The 13,836-nt window shown below is 39.5% G+C and overlaps 1 protein-coding gene across 13 annotated transcripts in view; it reads right to left on the bottom strand.

Moving 5' to 3' along the window:
* Aopep (aminopeptidase O (putative)) overlaps positions 1–13,836 on the bottom strand; it is a 312,146-nt gene that overhangs the window by 283,138 nt on the left and 15,172 nt on the right. For 7 of the 13 annotated variants that reach the window (XR_009228493.1, XR_009228497.1, XR_009228495.1 and 4 more), the window contains exon 2: positions 2,233–2,281. The exons of 1 other annotated variant lie outside the window; for it this stretch is intronic. The gene's annotated coding sequence lies outside the window, so the exon portion shown is untranslated. Of the gene's footprint in view, positions 1–2,232; positions 2,282–13,836 lie in introns of those variants that run through there. 5 more of the 13 variants (XM_058585135.1, XM_058585137.1, XM_058585139.1 and 2 more) reach the window with 2 other exon arrangements.

Genomic DNA, 13,836 nt, shown 5'->3' with positions numbered 1-13,836 from the left:
TCACACGTCCACTCCTTCCTTCTGGGTCGGTGTTGTTCCAGTTGCTGCATAACAAATTAACTTGTGGCTTTAAACTGAAACCATTTTGTTCTATTCTGGCAACACTCAGCTGGCACCACTCTTCTATAGCTTGGGGATTCATCCATGTCACTTCCCGGTAATCAATGAGAAGACAGGCTTATCCAGAGACTCTGACAACCAGATTGGCTATACAAAGTCTCTCCAATATGGGGATCTCAGAATAGTTGGACATCTGATATAGAAGCTGGCATCCCCCAGAGGAAGCATCCCTAAACAACAGTTGAAAGCTGCATGGCCTCTTCTTGCCTGGCCTTGAAAGTCAATGTGGTTATCAATTCCACTACAATCTATCATGAGGCAATGAAGATTCAAGGAGAGGGGAAGAGACTCCCCTTTTGATGGGCAAGTGGTAAGTCACAGAGTAGAAAAGCATGGGAGATGGGAGACATTGCTATGGCCATGTTTGGAAAATACCATATGCCTCAATTTCCTCTTCACTTTAGCATTTCTTTCAGAAGCAACAAGAGTGAATTCTTCCAACACTTGCATGTTTGCAATGCTTTCATTAAATTCTCACTATTAACTGATTACTTAACTAAGTGTAGAGTTATTTTTTACCTAGCACTTTGAATACATTACTGTACTGTATTTTGGTATCTCTTTTTGACCCCCAAGCTATGCATGTATGAGGTAGCCAAACAGCCCAATTAAACTGGGATTCTGATCACTTCCCACTATAGAGGAGGCACTACTAGAAGTCCAAATTCATTAAAGTTAATCACCTGCAAAACATTATGTCCCTACGAGGAACAGAACCCAGAGTTTCTACTAGTATGGATCACAATCCTAATATAAGGATAAAAGGAAACAAGAAAATATAAACCATACTCAGAGAAAAAGCAATCAATGAAGACCAACTTGAGTTAAGTAAGCAAACAAGGATTTTAAAGCAGTGATTACTATTATAAATTAAGGACATAAACGCTATGATAAAATGAACTAAAAGAAAACTTACAAGAGAAACAGAATTACTAAAAATAAAAAAGCAAAATAAATTCTCAATTGAAGAATAATATATATGAAATTTGGGCTGGGGATGTGGCTCAAGCAGTAGCGCGCTTGTCTGGAATGCGTGGGGCGCTGGGTTCGATCCTCAGCACCACATAAAAATAAAAATAAAGATGCTGTGTCCACTGAAAACTAAATAAATAAATAAATAAATATGAAATTTAAAAATTCACTGGTAGTTTTCAATAGTAGACTAGAGATCACAGAAGAAAGAGCAACTGAACTTGAAAATAGTTATACAGAAATTATCCAGTATGAAAACCAGAAAAAAAAAATGTTGAAAGGAATGAAGCACCCCAGGTATTTTTGGAACAAAATTAAAAAATTTAATGTGAATATAACTGGAGTCCAAAAAGAACAGTTCAAAAAGAATGAGGTAGCAAAGTATACCAATAAAAAAAAAAGGGCAAGAAGCAGCAGTGAGCACAGCCAGCACCAAGTCTTGATTTCTAAATACCATTTTCCAATAAAGGCACCAGGCCCCCTTGGAAAAATGGCCGACCATAGGACTAGGGCAGGGAAAATACAAGAAGAGCCTAGAGCATCACAGAGGCAAAGAGTGGGGAAGAACAGGGCACCTCGAAAGGCCACAGGCACCAGCCTGGAAAGCTGCTAATGGCTAGTTTGGCCTAAGCAAGCAAACAAATAATGGTAGTACTGGGTTAGAACCCAAAGAATAAGACACATGTCTATGAGTCTATTGTGATATAAACAAATGATCATATAGGAAATTGGAAGATATATCTTCTTATGGAAAAATTCCAAATAATATATGTAGATGTTACTTCTTCTAAGAGGTAGGGATTAATCTTCCTCCCCTTGAGTATTGGCTGGATTTAATGATTTGATCCCAACAAATAGGGAATAGAAAAAAATACTCATTTTATAGTTCAGAAATCTGGTACACACAAACTTAACCAAATTATCAAGCTTAATAGCACCAAAAATAAGTCATATTGCTATCATTACCCCAGATATGATGCAGTGAGAAAGGCACCTTGCCTCCATAATAGTCCCTAAATCAATGTAAACCTGAGAAAATATCAGACAAGTTCACACTGAAGGACATTCTGAAAAACATCTGCTCAGCACCCATCAACAATGTCAGGGCTGTGAATATTAAGTGAAGTCTGAAAGACTTACAGAATGGAGATACGATGATAAAATGCAATATGGTATCCTAGATGGGATTCTAAAACAGGAAGAAAAAAAAAAAGAGGAGGACATCAGTAGAAAAACTGTAGTTCATAGCATTGTACCATCATTACTTTTGTAGTTTAACAAGTACATCTTAATTACATAATATGTGAATCTTGGGGGAAGCCAGGCGATAAGTCTGTAGGAACTCCCTATACTAACTCTGCAACCTCTGAAAGTATCCCAGAAGATACAGATTATTTTTAAAATAGCTGAAATTCTCCAAATTTGGTAAGTTATAAGTTTGAAGACTCAAGAATGTGAGCAAGCTCAAGCAGGATAAATACAAAGGAAATCATATCTATGTACGCCATTATCAAACTGCTGAAAACCAAAGATAAAAAAAAATCTTAAAACCAGCCACGATAAAATGACACAGTACATATGTGGAACAACAGCACATTTGAAAGTTGTTTTTCTGTCAGAGTGACATCTGGCTTCTCATCAGAAATGATGAAGGACCCAGAAAATTGTGGAATGATTTTCTTTTCAGTTCTGAATGAATGGGAGAGGAGGGCACATTTGCTTCGGATATATTACCCCTAAAATCTTACTTAATTATTAACTTTTTAGAAGATCCCTCATTTCGTACTTAGCAAAATGGCATTTTAGTAGATTCCTGATTTAATTATCCAAACTTCTGATGAGTGGACACAGAGCTACTTGATTCAAAACTGAAATTCCCTCTTATTTATTATGTTTCTATTTCAAAACAAAACAAATATAATCTAAGACTAATCCACCCTCCAAAATATCCACCTCTTTCCTTCCTCAAAAACTCTCCTGAACACTGGTTTGGATAAACTGACATGACATGGAACTACTTTTTCCTCAAAGGCTGAGGCAGCTATTCAACTTCCCTGCCCCTCAGAATTTTTCTTTCAGCCTGTCTTCAGATCTCTTTAATTTGGTTCTCTGGCATCCAACAGTTAATAAATTTTCAAAGCTGAAGTCATTTCTAAATAGCAGAAACAGGCCACTCAAAGGATTGCTATTATCTCTCGTACAATTTTAATCTTTTGAGTTTAGGATATGCCTTCAGTCATTTTATTTGGTTTCTAACATTACAACCTTAAGTTTTCCCTCTTTGTTCATTCCTTTTTATTTTATTTTACTTTGAGTAAAAATACAGTGTTAAAACAACATAAAGCTATATGTTTAAATTTGCAAGGACCAGGACATTCTGAATTTAAATCCCTCTAAAAACGTGATGTTGACTGGACCCCAGCCCCAGCCCCATAGGCTACAATAGGGTCTTTCATTGCAAAACTCGCACCCACACATCAATGTCATTTATCACTGAGCAAATAATGCAAGACAACATAATGAAGAGTGGATTTGGGTTTATTCCCTTAACTATAAATAAAAATTTGTAGCACTTTGCAGGATTACCACATGTGGAATGATACCAACTTAAATACCAATCTTTAAGCCAAACTCTAAGTAAGAGAAACCATGCTCTCTGGCCTCAGATTTTAAATAATCTTTCTTTAAATTTACTGCTTTCACGAAGCATACAATTTGTAATCATGTAATGAAAGACCCTATTGAGATATGTGTATGAAAAGAAGAAAAAAATGTGGGAATTATAAAAGTGCTTGTGATGAAGATCAACACAGTGAGGCCAAAGCAGAGTCTGACTCAAAGACCTTTTCCAGGATAAAGAAAGCAAATCCCTGTCAACTGCAGCTTGATTTACACATGATAACTAGACTAGGGTGGGGAGAGGTCTACCCTGAGAACACTGGAAATCACACCAGTATCAGCCTACTCCGAACTCTGTGTAAGCATGATGTGACAGGACGGACTGCACCTACCTTGGTGTTAGCTTGTATGTTCTCTAGCGCTCCTGATCACAACTGAGCACACATGCCATTCCTCTTTCATGCTTAATGTGTTCATGCTCACATTATCAGCAGGCATGGGGATGCAAAGATCAGATTGGAAGTGATTTCTCTATTTCAAAGAAAAAGAATTTATTCTTCTGATTGCTACTTGCTTGCAAAGTAAAGCATGTTTCAGTTCCGTAAAGAGTGCCACTTAGACTAAATTACAACTGACTGTTCAGAAAAGGATTCCTGGGAGAACTCATTTCAGTTAAGTGAAATTTCGACTCCATTTTCAAAGAAGTTATACCCGACAGAAGCTGACCAATCAAGGGGCTGAACTTCAGGTCACGCACCTACTGAACTTCAATGCCTGATTCCTCCTTAGGAGATGTGTCTTAATCAACATTGATTGCTTCCTGGCACTATCAATTAAAAATTTCACATGAAATACCTATTTTTTTCCTCTTTCCACATTTTTTTTCTAGTACCTTATAATCCTACATAATGATGGGATTTTTCATTATATATTTATGTATGCACACAATATAACAATATAATTTGGCCAATATCACTCCCCAACATTTTCCCCCTCCCTCTCCACCTCCCACCCTCTGGTCCCTTTCCTTGACTGATATCCCTTTGATTTGCATGAAATCCCTGACCTCCTCCTTTTTTTCCCTTCTTCCTCTTTATCTTCCCCATATGAGGCTGGCTCATTTTGCTTAACATAATGATCTCAAGTTCCACTCATTTTCCTGCAAATGACATATTCATTTTTCTTTATGGTGAATAAAACTCCACTGTGTATATATACTACATTTTCTTTACCCATTCATCTGTTAATGAACATCTATGCTGGAAATGCTTATGTTTTAAACTAAAAAATAATCCTTCTGCATTAAAATTGTTAAAAATATGTCCATAGAACACAGCAAAGCAAATCTCGGCATAGCCTGTTACAGGTACATTTCCCCCATCAAGACTAACTTTGTAGATGATTCCTTTATCATTTCTTGTCATTTTATTCAATGCATATACAGCCAACTCCCCATCCATCATCCAGGGACAAAAAAACTTGATTTGTCAGTTGTTGTTGTTTGTTTGTTTGTTTTAGTGCATTGAGAGATGAGGAAGATGGTGGATTAGAGGCACTCAGCACTCCCCTGCTTCTGCCCTAGATTAAACCACAGCAACAAGGTATGGCTGCATGGGGGAGGGATGTCATAGGTAAACTCTGGAGTACAATCATAGTCTGAGCAGGTAACAACCCAGAAATACTGGTTATTAGAAATAGGGGAACAAGCACCCAATGTTAAGAACTTTGGTAGCCTGCTGGAGAAGTACCCTTTACCCCAGGCTGTAGGTGAGTAAGTCCTAGCACCCTCAGCAAGTCCTGAATCCAGCACCAGGTAAATACAACGCAAGCAGACAGGAGGCTTGGCATCTGCAGTGGGTTGGCACTTCTCAGTGCTTCCCAGGATATTCAGATGGTGCCAAGAAGGGTCCCCTGGTCTGGGCTTACTGCTGGAGAGATTAAAAAGCCCCAGCACTTTATATCTCCAAGACCCAACAGATTCTTCTCTTCTCAGCAGACACCCACATGACAGACAGTTTGGGCCTAAGGAACTGGTTGTGACACAAAGCTGCTGAGAACTCTCTGGGTGGGACACCAGGTCGCCAGTCAAGGGAAGCGGAAGGTGCTGCCATGCAAAACTGGTAAGGCGAGGCGAGCTCTGGGAGCAGGAGGCCAACTGAGTATGGATTCTCTCCAAGGTGGCCCCCCACAGCACAGCGGCCAGGCGGGCTGGGGTCTCTCAGCTCCCCTCCAATGCAGAGGGCAGGACAGAGTCCTTCCTTCAGCTGCTCAGAGGCCTTCCGGTTACATGCCAGGCTTAGTAACTCGGCCCATGCACGACTGGAGGTCCAGGAGTGCAATCCGACCATCCACAGGCTCCAAGGGGCAGAGGGGCCAGCAGGGCCTCCTACTGTTGCCACATCCCGTCCACCCATGCACATGCAGAGGCCTCCAGGGGGCACAGCCCTGCCACCACCACTGCACGAAGCCCCTGCTGGTACGCGAGGTGGGTGGGCTCGGCCCGCCTGGCTGACAGGTTCCAAAATCTGAGATCTGAAAGGCATCGCTCCCTTTCACATACCTGGGGCCCGGGGAATTGTTGACTGCTTTTGCTTGCTTTATTGTGTGTTGTTTATTTTGTTTTTCCTTGTTATTTTTTTCATACTTTCACCTAATTTTACATATTTTTTAATTCTTGATGTTTTTCTTCTTTCATCTTTATTTCCCTTTTTTCTTTTCATTCTCTTCTTGCCTTCTCCCTTTTGAAATGTATCATTAATTTTACTTTCATTAACATTTAATTTTTAATCTATGTTCTTTGTTAATAGATTCTTTTTTTAAATATTTATTTTTTAGTTATAGGTGGACACAATGTCTTCATTTTACTTTACGAGGTGCTAAGGATCGAACCCAGTGCCTCACACATGCTAGGCAGGTGCTCTACCTGTGAACCACAACCCCAGCCCTAGTTGTTGTTTTTAAAAGGTTTTTATTGTATGTCTATTTCTGATTTGCATTTTTTTTTTTCTGTTGAAGTACTGGGACTAACACGGAGGCATTCTACCACTAAGCTCCACACCCCTCCCTTTTCATTTCTTATTTTGAGGCAGGGACTCCCTGCTTCGCCTCCACCTTCCAGGAGCTGGGATGTCAACAGTGCGCCTGGTTCTGGCTGACTTTTAAGTTGCTGTGACTCATGGTTATTTCTAGGGATTGAGTAGTGCTAGGGATTGAGCCCAGTCTTTGACCAGGTTGGGTGGGGGGGCTTGCTGCTGAGCTACCCCCCACCCCAGCTCAGATGAGAGAACTTGTACCTTATTCCATCCACAACCTAGTCTTGTTCAAACTTCAGTAGATGCTGCAACTAAAAGAATAGGGGTAACAAAAGCCTCTAGCTGATGACCTGGCCCCAAGAAGGCGCAGACTAGGGCACTTGAAGACGTACACTGGATATTCACCCCGCTTAGCAAACACAGAGAGAAACGACATGACTGTCGAGATCACTCCACCCACAAGAGGCCTTAACTCAGGCTGCTTTCACACACTTTCACAAAACCTATGGCAGATAAATCTGGAGGTTACCCAGTAGGCACACTTCATATACTCCACTGCCTACAGCACACCTAGATTAACTATCAGAGGGCCCTCACACTGGAAAAGATGGATGAACTGTTACATTCAGACAATAAAAAAGAAAAAAATAAGAAACCATGAACAGAACATACAAGAACTCAGAGATAACATTAAAAAACCAAATATTTGAATATGAGGATAAGAAGAGGGAGTCAAACTATAGACTAATGGCATAGAAAACCTATTCATTGAAAAATTTCCCTAATCTTAGGAATGATATGGACATCCAGGTACTGGAGGCATTTACATCCCAACTGCCAAAAGTACAAAACAAAGAAAGAATATGAAAAGCTGAAAGAGAGAAGTACCCAATCGCATATAAAGGTAAAGGTCATCAGAATAACAGCAGATTTTTCAGCATAAGCATTCAATACAAGGAGAGCATGGAATGACGCATGTCAAGACCTAAAAGAAAATAACTGCCAACCTAGATTACTATTATCCAGCAAAGAAGAAAAAAGATCTTCCAATATAAGAATAAAGTAAAAGAATTAATAACCAGTAAACCAGCATTACAGAAGATACTCAAAGGAACTCTAAACCCAAGATAAACACAACCACTAGAGCACAGGAAAGAAGAAACCCCATTCGAAAAGTAGTGAAGCAAATGATAAGTAGGAAAGAAACAAACACAATCATTTTAGTACACCATCAAACGTCTATGATGAATGAGAGAAAACAAGCACAGAATATTCATAACCATTAAAAGAAAAACAACACAATGACAAAAACTAGTACATTTCTTTTGATAATAAACTCTGAATGCAAATTATCTGCATACTCCCAATTAAAATACGCAGACTAGCTGACTGGATTAATAAAGAAGACCCAATTGTTTGCCTCCTGCAGGAAACTCATCTCATTGGAAAAGACATACAGACTGAAAGTGAAATGAAGGACAGTGATATTCTAAACAAATGGAATCTAAAAGCAAGCAGGAATAGCTATACTAATATCTAACAAAATAAATTTCAGGCCAATATCAATCAGAAAAGACAAAGAGGTACATTTTGATAAATGGGACAATTCATCAAGAAGATATAACCATTATAAATATACATATATATGCAAAGAGCTTCAGAGCACTCACTTTCATAAAACAAACACTACAGGATATAAAGGAAATGATAAACCCCAATACATTAACAGTGAGTGATATCAATACCTCACTTTTGCCAACAAATTTATCTTCCTGACAAAAGATCAGCAAAGAATTATCAGAGTTAAATTACACTAAAGATCAAGTGGATTTAACATGAACAGCTATCTAAAGATAGTTAACAGTTAACAGAATACAATCTTTTCATTAATACAGGGAACTATCTTCAAAGCAATCCATATTTTAGGCCCTAATGCAAATATTAGCAAATACAAAAAAAAAAAAAAAAAAGCCTGAAATAATTTCTTGTGTTTTATTTCAGGCCATAATGGAATGATACCAGAAATCAACAGCAAGAGAAATCGCATAAATTACACAAACATGGAGATTGAACAATACACTTTTAAAAAAGCAGTGAGTCATTCAAGAAATTGGGGTAGGGGCAAAATTCATAGAATTAAATGAAAATGGAAGCATAAACTACCAGAACCTGTGTGACACAGTGATAGCAGTTTTAAGAAGAACATTTATAGCTATACTTCCCCATAGTAGAAAAACAGAGAAATCTCAAATAATCTATTGACACATCTCAAGACCAAGAACAAGCCTAACAAAACAGTAAAAGGAAAGAAATAATTTTTTAAAAATGTCAAATACAAAATATCAATAACAATACAAAATATCAATAACAATACAAAATATCAATGAAACAAAGAGCCAAATCTTTGAAAACCCTTAGCCAAACTAACCAAAAGAAAGACAGAAAAGATCCAAATAAATAAAATTAGAGATGAAAGGGAATATTAAATCAGATACCACTGTTCAGAGGATCATTAGGGAATTTTGAAAAATTATACACCAACGAATCGAAAAATCTAGGGAAAAAAATGGAGAAATTTCCAGACACACATGATGTACCAAAATTGAACCAACAGTATATTTCAAAAAAACTATATTGATCAATACCAAGCGATAAGACTGAAGCAACAACAAAACGTCTCCCAACAAAGTAAAGGCAAAATGACAAGGGCAGGTTCACAACTGCATTTTACCAAACATTTAAAGAAGAACTAATACTAATGCTTCTCAGACTATTCCATCAAATATAAAGAGAAATAACTGTTCCAGTTCTACAAAGCCAACATTACCCTGTTACCAAAACCTGAAAAAGACATGACTACAAGAAAAACTATAGACCAATATTATTGATGAACACAGAAGCAAAAATCCCCAGTAAAACTGAACTCATTGTCATGTTAAAAAGATCATACACTACGAGCACCATTCCAGGGATGCAAAGCAGGTTCAACATACACAAGTCAATTAATGCAATATATCACATATATAGAATCAAGAACGTAAAAATCACATGATCATCTTAGTAGGCAGAAAAAGCCTTCAGAAAAATTCAACTTCCCTTCATGACTTAAAAAAAAAAAAAAAAATCCCTGAATAAGGTTACAGAGGATCATACATAATAAAGGCTACACCGCAAATCCTAACATCATACTAAATGGGGAAAAACTGAAATTATTTCTTTAAAATCAAGAATGGGACAAGGATGCCTACTCTCACCACTCTTATTCAATATAATACTCAAAATTTTAGCCAGAAAAATCATGCAAGAAAAAAAAATAAAAGGGAAACAAATAGAAAAGGAAGAAGTCAAATCACCCATTTTCAGATGATATACCTCTGTACCTACAAAATCCTAAACATATTGAAAGGGTAATTTAGATGATGAAAGGGAATATTAGAACAGATATTAAAGATGAAAGAGAACTGATAAACAAATTCAGCAAAGTAGAAAGATATAACATTAACATAGAAAAATCAGTAGCTTTCCTATAGACCAATAATGAACTTGCTCAGAAAGAAATCAAGATAACAATCCTATTCATAATACCTTTAAAAAAACCAAAACAAAAATCTAGGACTAAACCTAACCATTGAAAGGAAAGACCTCAACAATAAAAATTATAAAACAATGATCAAAGAAATTGAAGGCAACATTAGAAGATGGAAAGACTCGGATGTTAACGGATTAGGAGAATCAACATTGCCAAAATGGCCAGCTAACACCAGCTGACACTGAATGCTTACTATGTACCAAGCACTCTGACTCATGAACTCACAGAGCCGCCACAATAACATCATGACATGGGCTCTACAACTATTAGTGTTATTAAGCTTGTTTCACAGATGAAAAAACTAAAACCAAGGGATTATATAGCCTGCTCAAGGTTACAGGGCCAGTAACTAACAAAGCCAGAAGTGAACCCCAAAGTCTGTCCCCAGAGGCTCCCTTCTTAACCGCTGCCCTCTGCTGCTTCCTGACATGCTCCCCTGTCCTTTCCCTGAACTTCCATTACCCTTGGCCAATCTTGCTGGCACATGATCTTATGTCCTGCATGGCTGGTCACTGCTGGAGGCATGCAGACTCTACCTACTAAACTAGACTTCAGGGGTGCTGGAAGCCCTCACTGAAAAAATGCTACCCATACAACCACTTCTGTAATAAGCACAGTTCTCTTGGAAAAGGCATGTATTAGTCACATATTTTATTTTCTGAAGCTTTGACATCTTGGGCACTGCTGATCCTGAAGAGACTGTCCCATCCCAGGGCTAGCAAACAATTTGCCAAAAAACACACTTTTCATGTACAAACCAAACAATCCACAGTCCACACCCCCAGCCACCTCCCTGTCTAACTCTCACACACCAAACCAATGTTTCCTAGGCCCTAAATCACCCCAGAGCCAGGTGTCACATAAGTAGAAACTGCCCCTATTGCCCAGAGCCCTCCAGAATTATTGTAAGTAGCCAACCTTACAGTGCTTACCCTGCCTAGCCTGGCCTCTCTCACAGAAGCCACAAGAGCTGCTGCCTGCCTGTGCTTTCCCTCCCTCTCCTGCCTCTGCCCAGCCCTGTGCTCCCTGTGTGTGGCCTGTGTGGCAAGCCTGCCCCCTCTTCTTGGGAACTCTAAACAGTAAACCTCTTTCACAGGAGCTTGTCTGTGTTCACCGGCTCACCATACCTGATTAAAATGAATTCAAAGTGTACTTAAAGAAGAGCATCACCCTACCTAGAGGTCTCTGGCAACGCAAACCACACACTCACGATGGGGAGGACTCTTGTGACTTTCTGATTCCATCAATCTCCACCAGTGGGACAAAGGACTTCCAGGAGGGCAGAGGCCAGCCCTGCTGAACAGAGTGCGTTTGGTGAGCCTGGTGCTCTTGCCTTCCAGTGACAACTTTAGTAGTTGCTCTCTTAGCTGGGGATTGGACAGGACGAAGGAAACCTTCCAAATCTGCCTTCGTTAGCCTACTTTTACATCCTCCCGCAAGGCTCAACAGTGAAAGCTTAACCAGGAAAGAGTCTAAAGACAACCACTGGGACAACAAGGAAAGGCAGACGCTAAGAAAAATGCGGGGACTCTGCAGCCAGTCTTGGGGAAAACAGAATTCCAAGAGAAGGCTGGATGAGTAGAGAAAAAGAGGACGAGCCCAGCAAGGAAGAAGACATGAGGACGCAGACCTGGGGGAGAAGCAGTCTCGATAAGGAGTGGCTGCGGGTTCCTGACGCCCCTCCTAGACAGAGCTGACCAGCAGGAATGAATGGCTACCAGACACTTTTTGAATGGGTTCCTCAATCATATGAAACTAAATGCATACAATACTCAGAGGAATTCAGCTACAGTTCAGTTTGTCATCTCATCCATTTCAAGTATTTTCTTCTTGTTCTCTTCAACATCTCTCTCAGTGCTATAACTTTCTCCTTACAGCACAAGTGGTGCAAATTTTCCCTGACACCCTACTGTCCCAACAGAATATCTACACATTCAGTCATGCTCCTCTGAAAAAATCGTACACAACACCCACCACAAGGGCATCTCACATTTCAGAGGCTCGGGGAACAAAGCAGGAACAGGTCCAGATGATGGAGGGCCAAAGAATCCCATTCATTCAAAATTTCCAGAGATGTAAGGTTCTGAGAAGGTAACATGAATCTACAACCCTTCGGGAGACCAGGTAGACCGGTCCTTCCCCTTCAGGAGTTCAGTGAATTTGAAACTCCTTCTGCCTATTCAGAGACCTCTGGAAAGCCACTTGACCTTTATACACCAGTATTAACAAACCAGAACTGCATCTAACATCTAATATGAAACAGTCTAGGACACTGAGTATATCCTTGCACCTAACCCTTCTACCAATGACTCGGATACTCTAAGCTCCATTTTACAGATGAGTAAATTTGGGCCCAGAGAAGTTGAGATACCTGTCCAAGCACATACAGTCATCAGACAGGAGAGATTTGAATCCATGAAGTGTCGCTCCAGACCCAGGACTCTCACACCCCCTCTGCTGCCGAAAGCCCAATCCAAGACTAGATCAAAATCAGTCATTTAAAGTACAGAGATGTAATTGGATCCCAAACCATAAGCCGAAGCAGACAGGGCACACCACTGACAGGTCAGAACTGCCCAGGTGCACACACTGACCTGACCCCACCAGCACCAGAGTCCCCCCACCACTCTCAAACAGCACCACTCTGCTGCTTATTAGCCAGGCAAGCTACACTACACTGCAGGTCCTACATTTTAGGAACTGACAAAACCTTACACATTACATCAAATGGAAGGGATATTTTAATCCTGATCTAATAAAACTTAACTACATGAAATTACAAAATAGCAAATAGTACTTCACCTATTAAACTTATTGGTTAAATTAGAATCAGGCATTAATAATGACAGAACAATGTCATAATGCAACACTACATACATCCTAAATGGGCAAAATACAAACCAGAAGTCATTCTTAGCACCACACACCAGGCAATGGGGAATATAGAAGCACTAGGTGTAGAAGTATGGAAGCTACAAAACAAACCCTGCTGTAGGCCTCCTCAGAACCCAGCGAAGTAGGGACCTTGCTGACATGTGTTTCCCTGGAATTTCTCCCCACAACAACCTGGACAAGAATAAACTTCTGTATAGTCTGACCAGCTGAAAGGGCTGCTGTGATGTCTTGTCCCCCACAGCTGAACCGCCTCAGTTCTCTTACCCCATTCTCTCATCACATGGTTTCTAAAGTCTTCAAAATCCAAGTCAAGTTCAGTCAAAATCCCCAGGGCACAGTGGTGGGCCCAGGTTTTGAGTACAAGGGTTGAAATAAAGTATGACAACAGCAGATGCCAAAGGAAGGTCCATTATTCCATGACGTGCTTTGTACACCAAGGCTGGGCCAAGAATAATAACTCCTGAACACTTTTGTAGATATAATTCAATTAATGCAGCTTTTAAAAATAAAAAAGAACTGGCTTAACATTTAAAGATTTACCAGACCACCCAGTAATTTCTGTTATATCAGGATACAATTTAACAAAACATTTAAAACCCATTAGAAAAA

The sequence above is a fragment of the Marmota monax genome, unplaced genomic scaffold, assembly GCF_021218885.2.
Source record: "Marmota monax isolate L192 unplaced genomic scaffold, Marmota_monax_Labrador192_F-V1.1 WCK01_AAM20220418_F8-fsc00180, whole genome shotgun sequence".
Lineage (NCBI taxonomy): Eukaryota > Metazoa > Chordata > Mammalia > Rodentia > Sciuridae > Marmota > Marmota monax.
This window is presented reverse-complemented; position numbering and strand designations above follow the sequence as displayed.